This window comes from Barbus barbus (assembly GCF_936440315.1).
Source record: "Barbus barbus genome assembly, chromosome: 43".
NCBI classification, from domain to species: domain Eukaryota; kingdom Metazoa; phylum Chordata; class Actinopteri; order Cypriniformes; family Cyprinidae; genus Barbus; species Barbus barbus.
Window position 1 is genome coordinate 17,867,696 of NC_136721.1, and position 7,925 is coordinate 17,875,620.

A 7,925-nucleotide genomic window follows, 5' to 3' on the forward strand; every position below is an offset into this window, starting at 1 on the left:
TGACAAAATTAACTTTTAGAAAAAAAACGAAAAAAAAAAAACATTTAACATATACAGACACTTTTAAAAGAAATACTGAAAATATTATTGACTCCCAGTGGTTGTTTTTACACTAAATTGTAGCAGAGATTTTTTTTTACTTCTTTAAAATGGCTTCTTTTGGTTACTTTTAGACTGGAAAATTAAGGAAATTACATTAAACAAGCCAAATGGTTGTAACACATTAACAAGGAAGAGCAGCAGTAGTTCTGATGTAAGGTTTACAATGGTGGAATTGCAAACAAGAAATGCACATTCTGAAGACAATAAATTAATAACTGGGAATTTTATAAAGCTGACTCATCTCAAACCGCACTGACTTTTATTCAACAAAATGCTCTCTAGAATGAGAATGTGCCTTCCTTAATACCTCCTGCCACCAACTAGTAAATCATGTTTATGGCTGACTTAAGATATTTGTTTTTTAAAGAGATTATATGATATGTCCAATTCCAACTTGTGTTTCAATATGTCACAGAAAAGAAAACTGTGCTCATCAAGCCAAGAATAACCTGCACATTCTTGACCATCTTTTCCCTGAACAACCAATGGGTGCCACCATGATCGCTGGCTACTGTTTTCCATGTCCAGGTATAAATTAAGCTGGTAAATGTGAAACAATTATCACTATATAAAAATTATTACCTGTTTTTTCAAGCAGCAATGCATGCTAGGAACTTGGATATATAATATAAAATTGGACACATTTTCAAAAGGTCAACAAAACAACTTTTGCTTTTGCATGACTACAATATTTTTGCTCAGTTTACACAAAACAACAAACTGACTATTATTATTATATATGATTTTTCCCCAAGCTCTCTTTATAGCAAAATGCATAATGTGGGTGTGACTCATTTCTTTAACATCACAAAACCTGTATGGTGGCTTAATTAACTTACCAACTTTTTTAAGCAGAACTTAACATTAACAAACTTGTCAAGATTACTTTATTATAAGCATAAAGTGAAAGTCTTGCTGTATACGGAAGAATATATGAATGTTATATGCTTTCCATTCAAATTCAACACTAGATTTTTATACAAAAAAAAAAAAAGCATCAGGATCTTTATCATTGTTGATGGTGATTTAAATTATGACTTATAAATTTAATATTTCAATAGCTTCATTCTCAAATACAAGAAACTGAAACTAAAACAGAAGTATTTTGCACTGGTCGACTGCCAGACACCCTCCCCCCACGTATATTTTTAAATAACCAAGATAAGGATTCAACATAAGTAAAAATGTTCCATACCTGATAATAATATCAGTGAAAACATGACTTTGGAGGAAAATTATGCCTGTTGTATTGTAATAGATAATTTGTATATGAGATAAAAAGTAACTAAGCACCAGTTCTGTCAAAGTCCCCAGTCTTGCTGATCGGTTTATGTTTGAAGCTGTATTTATATTTATTGCAAAATGTGGGTGGGATCTTCTTTAAAATCACAAAACCTGTTGGGTCGCCCAAGCTACCAGTATGAGTTTGTTCAGCAGAAATTTACAAAATGTAGACGTGATCTGTATAGCACGACATCAACAAATCTGTTAGACCTTAGTAAAAGCATAACGTAAGAGACATGCTGTAAATTAAAGAATACATGAATGAACTTCTGTTCATTGTCAGAGAGTTTCAGTCACCACAGTCACTGCAGTCATCGGCACCCACGTTCACAAAATCACAATCACCTGCATTCTGATTCCCTGCACCTGCTGCAGCTAATCAAGCTCCACTATATCTGCACACTCTCCCCACTCCTTCCTCGTCCGGTCTACCGTTCACATTACTGAACCAAGCCTGATCCCATTGATACTGGCCTGTGTGTTTCCCTACCGTAGTCGTTCATGTCATCTCCACTGCTCATGACGTTCCATGTGATTCCTGCAATTGAATCTAAGGACTGTTTCTGCCAACGAAGCCATCTGGATCCACTCTGACTGTTTTCTACTCACCCTCCGTCACCATCAGATTCTCTGCACTGTGTCTTACCAATAAATACCCCTGTTTGACCAATTACCTCTGTGTCTCCTAGCCTGTGTTGTGAGATTCATCAGCGTTCCATTCAATTTCTACAGTAGCTTTTCATACAAAAAAGGCATTGGAACTTCAAGAAACATGAACCCAGAACTTGATATCATGAAAAAGGGAATTGTGTACTAAAGTCAAGACCTGACAAAGCACAAGACAAACCACAATTAGTCAGGGAGAGGCATTGGGGAAAAAAAATCAAGTAAACAGAAATGACAAGTCAAAGCAAATCAATGTAACACACCCACAAGAAAACTTGCAAGAAACAATAGATTACAACAGGAACTACATTCCTTTTCAAAAGATTTTGTTCAACTAGGCCTCCTCTACCATTCTATAGTTAAATATATAAAAGTAATTCAATACAATAATACAGATTATCTCCAAGGAGGAATTTAAGTATCAGATGTCTGTTCGTCATGGTTATGTCTCTAAAGAAATATGATATACCGGTTTAAGTGTAGACTATGTTTGCACAGATTCAGTGAAAGAAACCATCCAAACATAGATTGTTTCAGAATGTGAACTGTTTACCTGAATTTATTGGCAACATTTATCTAACCTACTCTACTAAAATGGACCAGCATTTATATATATATATTTTTTGCCAGACCCATTAATATATATTTTTTATTTATTCATTTCTTTTTTTTATTTATTCATTTCTTTTTTTATTTTAAATCAGCAACATTGTGTAACTCACCACTATCCTTTACATTGTTTTCACAGCTGTTTTTGACTGCTCTGTAAATTCTTATTGCATTAATGGTGATTATACTAAATAGACATGATCGGGCTGAATGTGTTTTAAAAGAGAAAGCAACTGTCTGTACTTGTTGAACACAAAGACAGATGAACAAGGTGCCAGAGAGTTAAAACAAACCCTGTAAGTTAACATTTTACTTGCTATATGAAAACTGGAAGTGAGAAACACATGACAGAACCATATAGAAAACCTTTGATTATCTCAGTTCTTAATCAAAAACACCTGCGTATGCATGACATTTCCCTCATCCACCTGAATCTAACAGCTTTGTCGATGCTCTGAAGTGATGTGTATCATCAAACTTTTTTTTGTCCTGCTTGTATGGTAGCACTAGAGACAAAATTGTCCCAGCTATAGAGATCCAGCACTTAATATTATGTGAACCAATAAAACGTCTTTAAAAATTATAAATAAAGCCAACATTTCATATTGTGCTGCATGATCTTTAAGTTATGTCCAGGTAAGCAAGTTTACAGGTTTCGTGTCTGCTGAGATAAATTAAAAAATCTTACTTTAAAAGAATGTTGTGGTTTTAGATCAAGTAAAGCTCTACTAACAGCATTTGTGACATGCTTTCGATTGCCACAGACATATCGGACAAATCTTGACATATCTCTGTTTTAAAAACAAACAGAAGTCAAGCACTAACATTGGAAGTTATGCCCCAGATAGCAAGATGACATTGATTCAGTGTTGAAATTCCATCAGAATCATCATTTTGATTGAGGTTGAAAATTCAATAATATTGGATCAATGTTGATAATTCAATGCTTTTCAGTGTTGAAAAGACAAATATTGAATCAATGTTGATTTTTGGTCAGCATTTCACTGGTGAAAGTTTAGACTGTCAATCCCTCATTCCACACTTAAATATGGTACATTTTCCTGAAATAGTGAGCATATGCTCATCAAACAATCAATTCTGTAAATGTTGTTAACTTTTCACCACTAGCAGCACCGTTAAATAAACAAATAAAACTGTCTGAGTGTGTGGATTAACAAAGAACTGTGACCATTAGATAGAACTCAGATAAACCAGCAGGATTATTATTATTAGCAGTAGTAGCAGTAACGTTAGTTATGTTTTTACAGTAGTAATTAATGTGTTCATTACCTGTTTTTGGCTAGCTAGAGGAGTACATTCAGCCAGAGACTGATAATGACTAAATGCTCCAATGAATGTCCTTATAATTATTGTGGTCACCCAGTTCATTAACTTAAATTAAACATTTTTATTTTTAAACCAAAATACTTTTAAATTATAATTACACATTTAAATTATAATGATCATTAATATTATTTATAATTTATATATTCATTATAATTATTAGATTTAAATCATGTGCGCCACAATCCAGGCCATTAGGTGGCAGTAATGCAGCTAAAGCTGGCTGCCAACCGCCAATCAAATCAAAGCGCGGCAGAACAGATTTCAAATACGAAACGGACGGAGACTGGGCCTAAAGGGCAATGGCAGTGGGGTTTTTTATATTTAGAGGTAAGTAATAAAAGATTACTAAAAAAAAAAAAAAAACTTGACAAAACATAACGCCTAGAAATAATTATATATATATATATATATATATATATATAAAAAATCCTTGTAACTTAACTTACTTTCTTTACAGAGAGTTCCCTTTATGTGACTCCAGTTGACAGATGTTGATCCTTTACGTTTTTCCTCAGAAAAAAGAAGTGGTAGTGATTTCATTTAACGTGTATTTCACTATTATCTTCCGTTACAACTGCATGAATGAATGATGCATTTATATAGCGCTTTATTGTGTATTGCTGTACACCCAAAGCGCTTTACAATCATGTGGGGGGTCTGACACAACTGATGTGTTTTTCTGGACAAGTCCGAGTGAACTGTGAGTCACATGAACGCGCGCCGTCCAGACCAAGGTAAGCATTTTCCTTAAATATATTCATCAATTTCGCTTTGTTTTTCCACCAAACCCTACCAAACACAATAGAGAGAGTGTAAGGTTTGTGTTTGAACACTGTGTGTGACAGCACACGCAGCCTGATCGCGATTTTGACTTTCCTTCCTGAAAAATAAATAAAATAATGCGTAATAACCATGTAATAACGTTACATATTTCTATAATATTCGTGCCATCGACCTTATTTGAATTTCATGTGAGGGAAAATATGGAAAACCTTGTATTGTATGATATTACTTTTGTTTTACTGTACCTTTTGACACACCTTAAGTCAGTACCTCACAAAACCATTTACAACCAATATCTGGTTTACCTAATAGCTATGTTTTTCATTCTTCATTTTTCATTTTTTGTAGGCCCAGAAGAGGGACATTTCCTTGGTTTGCTCATGTCTGGTCAGAATGATTTTCTGATGATTGTAACTTACCTGTGACAGGTGTTGCATACTCTTAATTTTTACTTCTTTTTTTTAAATCTTGGTCAGAGGATGGACTCTCCTGGATCAAGGTTAATAATAAAAGGCAAGTCATTATTAAATGTACAAAATACATGTCTTGACTTAAAGCATCAGGGGGGGCCTGAGAACTGGAGCTGAGAAACTCTACACTAAAAATTAAGGCTGTGTATCATAGTTGTTGATATACTGTGTTTTTTTTTTTTTTTTTTCTCAAACTGCTTTCCCATTGCTTATTCTGAAATGACTAGAATACTGGCTGAACTAGTGTCTGGAGGTCTGGGATTTCATCATGAGATAGCAGCTACCAGAGCGGATTCTTCAAAGTGAAGATGCCAGATGTGTGATCATTTTAAGATTGATTTATTTTAGTTTTATTTATTTATTGACAAAAGCCAGTTTTTCATTCAACACGGAAACTACATTCCCATTACATTTATTTGTAACCTATCCATGTTTTGTGCAAATATGTTCCTGGCGCCCTTATAGGTTGGCTGTTTTTCTGTTGGAGGAGCATCAGTTGAGGCATGTATTAGGACGCTGGGCTGTACTCTAACCAATGAGCCGGCTTCTCAGATGAACTGGGCAGCAGGAGACCAAAAGATCAGCATGAACAAAAAAAAAAACAACTTATTTAGAGACACCAGGCCCCAAGATGTGCATGGTAAGTCTCCACATGGGTCCTTTGGTCTTAAATTCAGTTTGATCAAATTTAAATCCATTAAAATACTTAAATATCTTAAATGTAATGAGAAAAGCCTTAGTTATGTTTTCAAGAGGTCTTAAATTTGGAGACAGGAATTGCAAAATGGCCTAATATGGTTATTAAGGGTTAAGGCCCATTCAGACCAAGAGCGATAGCTTTAAAGATAACTATGTTCATCTGTTTATTCTAAGCACACTCATCTTCTTTTTAGAACCATATCTTTAGCGTTATCGTCCTTAGTGTGCACAGGCCTTCAGTTCACTCAAAAATTACAATTTTGCCATTTATCCGCCCACATGTTGTTCCAAACCTGTATCAGTTTTTTTTTTTTTTTTTTTTTTTTTTTTACAAAAGATATGTTTAAGAATGTTGCTAACCCAACGCTGACAGAAACCATTGACTTCCATTGTATGGGGAAAATATACTATGGAAGTTAATGGCTACTGTCAACTGTCTGGTTCCCAACATTCTTCAGAATATCTTATTTTATGTTCAACAGAAGAAAGAAACTCATACAGATTTTGAACATTTATATATTGACTATATACTCTTTGAGTTTGTATGATGTAATTTATAAACAATATAGAATGAAGCAATGCCATTTATATCAATATACAGTAGTTTGATATTATTGGCACATCTTAAAAATAGAGGGCACAGAGTGAGCTGCTGTGTGGAAAGTGCATAATCCAATTTGTTCCAAACATGAAAAATTATTTATATTAAGGGTTTCAAAATAATACGCATGTCTATAGGTGCTTAATTTCTATATTAAAATGAAATACTTAAATTTGAATTCACCATGTTTTAGCCTGAATGTAAACTTAAAAATGTCCAAATACTTAGGACCCACCTTCTTTCAGTTATACACTACCACTAATCAAATGTTTTACAACATTGTGCAGTTTTAACATCCTGTTTGTTTTTATACTTTAGATGCCTAACAACAACAAGGGAAAGCTGAAAAAAAGGTGTCAGAGATCATCTTTGCTGTGAGTGCAAAAATGGCTCCGTTGTGGTCCTGAACAGCTTGTGAGCATTGCCTTGTGGTGGAAAGCCCTGAGTTCATCAGACTATCCGTTTAATGAGGAGTAAAGACATCTTTTTTTAATCAAAAAAGTAGCTTCAATCCGTGAAAAGCTTCAAGTCCTAAACAGTAAACTGGTAATGTTTCAGTCTGTAGTACTTTAGTGTTTCTGCCTTTGATGGTGAGTTTTCATTTGTATTTACTTCCATTTTGCAGATGCAGTTTGCACTTGTTAGTCCTATATGTTGTCAGTTTTACAAGCTCTTCTCGTGGCATTTGCTTTATAAATTCAGAATTGACTGTTCCATGTAATTAAGTCACTTTGTCATTCATTTTATCATATTTTGTATGTAAATTGTATTTTAAGATCTGTCTCCCAGTTTCACAAGGCTAGTCCCAGACTAAAATGCATGTTTGAGCTGTCTTAACTGAAAATAACTTGCTTAATGTCATTGCCTGTCTCAAGATGCACACCAGTTATGTGTTTTATTTATTTTTTTGCATTTTTATAAAAGCAGTTTAAGTATCCTAATTTAAGGCCTAGTTCTGGTTTAAGCTAAGCCCTGTCTGTGAATCCATACCTATATGTTTTTGAAGTTTTTTGTTTTTAAAGAATCTCTTGTTTTACTTGAATGTAGTGTTATTTTCCTGTTCAAATAGTGTGTGGGGGCAAAAATAAATATTTTTGTATGTAAACTGACGGATGTTGTTTACTTTGAGTGACTTTTTGTTTCAAAACCATATTAATTGCAGTCCTGCATGTTCTCTGATTGAAAGAAGTAAGAAGCAGGATTGATTTGATATTGTTTCAATGTTGATTCAATGTTAAATAAGTGATTTAATTTAAGTTGAAGAAACTTTGATTTTAAACGTTGATCGATTTTTCATCATTGAATCAACGTTATCTGAGGGTGCAAATCTGACGAAAAATCGATGTTAAACCTCAACATCGATT

At 33.9% G+C, this 7,925-nt stretch overlaps 1 long non-coding RNA gene across 1 annotated transcript; it reads left to right on the forward strand.

Annotated features, from left to right (window-relative positions):
- The first annotated feature begins 4,254 nt into the window (after positions 1-4,254).
- LOC306862445 lies at positions 4,255-7,667 on the forward strand. The gene is made up of 8 exons (XR_013783564.1): positions 4,255-4,335; positions 4,466-4,535; positions 4,643-4,742; positions 5,140-5,178; positions 5,268-5,304; positions 5,489-5,578; positions 5,727-5,901; positions 6,880-7,667. It is a non-coding gene; the product is annotated as an uncharacterized lncRNA (long non-coding RNA).
- Positions 7,668-7,925: the final 258 nt, after the last annotated feature.